This window comes from Vigna umbellata, chromosome 4, assembly GCF_029865625.1.
Source record: "Vigna umbellata cultivar VRB3 chromosome 4, Vumbellata_1.0, whole genome shotgun sequence".
In the NCBI taxonomy this organism is placed as follows: Eukaryota; Viridiplantae; Streptophyta; class Magnoliopsida; order Fabales; family Fabaceae; genus Vigna; species Vigna umbellata.
The window spans coordinates 51,209,169-51,212,318 of NC_142168.1; the positions used below are offsets into that span (position 1 = coordinate 51,209,169).

Here is a 3,150-nt window from a genome sequence, read left to right on the forward strand (position 1 = left end):
ATCAATTTCATTTAAAGCCTTAAATGTTTCTAGCGGTCATATGAATTTATTGTTGGCTTGTATGAATTGTTTAATCGATTGCGTGCGCTGTATAATTTGTTCAAATCAATAGAAAGGTAAATCTGTTAAAGCGGGAAGAAAGGCTTAACATATTACATAAATTACGTAATCGATTAAAGTGCGTCAGAATTCAAAAATCCTATATATAATTGTCTTGTGCACTGTTTCAAACTAATTTTTGTACATTCAATTTCACAACTAACATTTTGATTGAGTATTGATTACTAGAGCGTCCAAGAACTGTCTTGAAGGATCAAGGATCAAATTTGGGTTTATATATCAAGATTCTTTCAAGAAAACTGAGCTGAAGTGTATTGATCATATTTACACTACTGGAGTGTTGTTGTGGAGATCAGTTTGATCATTTGCAATCTTTGGATTGTGTTACTATGCAGGTTTTCCAGGGGAAGAGAGTCGTGGTGTTCTCATTGAGAGTTGGGATTGCTCTCAAGGTGTTTAGAGAGTTGTCAGTGTTCTCTGGTTGGTAAGATTGTGAGGGTGTTCACATATTGTATTGCTATAAGTGATATTAAATAGGTATCCGAGTCACAGATCTACCCCCTTCTCCCGTTGGACCTGATCGAGAGCTCGTCATACCTGTTTACAAAGTGTTAGTACATTATAGTTAGAACAGACAAAAGAAATAAATTGTACAAGTAATTAAAACGATGCTAAGACACCTATTTATCCCATATGCCTTCGTTGTGATCACATCGACCTTATTTTCAATGGTTCTTGATGAGAAGGAGCTTGCCTCAAGTATATCTAGAGAGTCTTCATCATCAGTTGTGTGCATGGCTCTGCCTTCCAATACCACTGACCATTTATGATTCACTAGGTCAGTGACATAGAATATTTGTCTTGCTTGACTAGCCATAATAAATGGTTCATCTGTGTAACTCATTTTGTTAATATCCACCAAAGTGAATCCGAGGTCTTTTGTGAATTGTTGTCAACCCATTTACACTTGAAAACTGGAACTCTAAAAGTGACATAATCAATTTCCCAAATTTCTTGTATTATTCCAAAATAACTGATTGATGCTGTAATTGGATTCTTATCCTTGGAACTGGAAAAGTGTACAGCCTCAACTTGTAGGGTAACTCCACTATTTTGAACTCTACTTTTATCGTCTTCCTCCTTTGAATAGAACAAGTAATTGTTTATGTAATAGCCGCCGAAAGTGATCACATCAGTGTTAGGTCCACGAGCTAGTCTCAATAGATTTTCAGAAACATTCGGAGTCGGATAAATCTTTTTCTTAGACCAAGCTAAAAAGGATTTGTTATGTTCATTAAGTGTCCACTTTTCACTCATACATGGATGTGCTGACTTAATTTCATCAATGTGTTGTGAAATGTAAGGATAACATCCTCTGTGTTGTTTAAAATTTACAAATGTGCTTGATTAACTTCTTTTCCACTAACACTTTCAATCCTTACTCCTCGAACTCCCTTTCCTTCACGTATGTTTTCATGTATTTTCTTTGGAAGTCCTATTGGGTCACAACTTGGCATATAACTTGAGTAGAATTCAATGGCTTCCTCTGCAATGTAGCGCTCTATAATTGAAGCTTTCGGTCTCAATTGATTCTTAACATATCCCTTTAAGATCGTCATGTATCTTTCAACTAGGTACATCCACCTCAAGAAAACCGGCCCACATATTCGAATCTCTCTCATTAGATGGACTATCAAATGAGAAGCTTAAATTTTTTTTTTGTTTTTTTGAAAGAGTGTGACAAGCTGGAGGGAGAAAGGTGCGTCTTCCTATGGATTGCGGATGTAACTCAGAACGGATTCCTATGTCAACCAAGTCTTGTCGTGCTTTCACTCCATCTTTTGTCTTTCCTTTAACATTTAGTAAAGTCTCAACAACACTATCACATACATTTTTTTTCAACATGCACCACGTCTATGCAATGTCGAACATCAAGTTTACACTAATATGGAAGATTGAAGAATATTGATCGCTTTTTCCAAATGTTTTTCTCAACGGTCTTCTTTTTATGTTTTCCGAAGACAACATCAATGTTCCTCACTTGGTCGTATACTTCTTCCCCATTACGTGGTCTACACACTACATCATCCTCAGGACTTCCATTAAAGGCTTTTTTCAATCTACAGTAAGGGTGATTTTGAGGAAGGAATCTTCGGTGTCTTGTGTACACATTTTTCTGCCCATGCTTCACTTGAAGATAGCTAGTATTTTCTGCACAAATCGGACATGCAAAATGACCTTTAACACTATAACCACTGAAGTTCCCATATGATGGGAAATCATTTATGGTGCAAAACAACATTGCAAGCAAACAAAAGTTTTCTTCTGAATATGAATCGAAGACCTCGACGCCCTCTTCCTAAAATATTTTTAAATCGTCAATTAACAGTTTTAGATAAACATCAATGTCATTTCCAGGTTGTCTAGGACCCGATATCATCATAAACAACATCATGTATTTTCTCTTCATGCACAACATAGGAGATAGATTGTAAATCATCAAAATAACTAGCCATGAACTATGTTTCATACTTAAGTTGCCATAAGGATTCATACCATCTGTAGCAAGTGCAAGTCTTAAGTTTCTCGGCTCTACACTAAATTTAGGAAATGTGCCATCAATGTTCTTCCATTGTGGGGAATCAGCTGGGTGTCGAAGAAGATTATCACATTTTCTTCCATCAACGTTCCACATAAGATTCTTTGCATCTTCTTTAACAGAAAACAATCGTTTGAACCTAGGTACTATAGGTAAATACCACATGACCTTAGCCGATGGACCTTCATTGTGTTCATCGTTATTTCCATCAAGTTTCTTCTTAAATCGTGATGAACCACACGTTGGACACACCTTCATTGAAGCATACTGATCTCTATACAATACACAGTCATTGGGACATGCATGTATCTTTTGGTATTCCAAACCCATTGGACATAGAATTTTCTTCGCGTCGTAATTACGGATAGGTAACGTGTTATTTTCTGGTAGCATCTCCTTTAGCAACTCCAACAATTCCATGAAACTTTTATCAGTCCATCCGTTTCATGCTTTCAAACAAAAAATTTCAAAGTAGCCGATAACCTTATAAA

At 36.3% G+C, this 3,150-nt stretch overlaps 1 pseudogene; it reads right to left on the reverse strand.

Annotated features, from left to right (window-relative positions):
- Window positions 1-614: 614 nt before the first annotated feature.
- LOC148200538 (uncharacterized) lies at window positions 615-1,700 on the reverse strand (annotated as a pseudogene).
- Window positions 1,701-3,150: the final 1,450 nt, after the last annotated feature.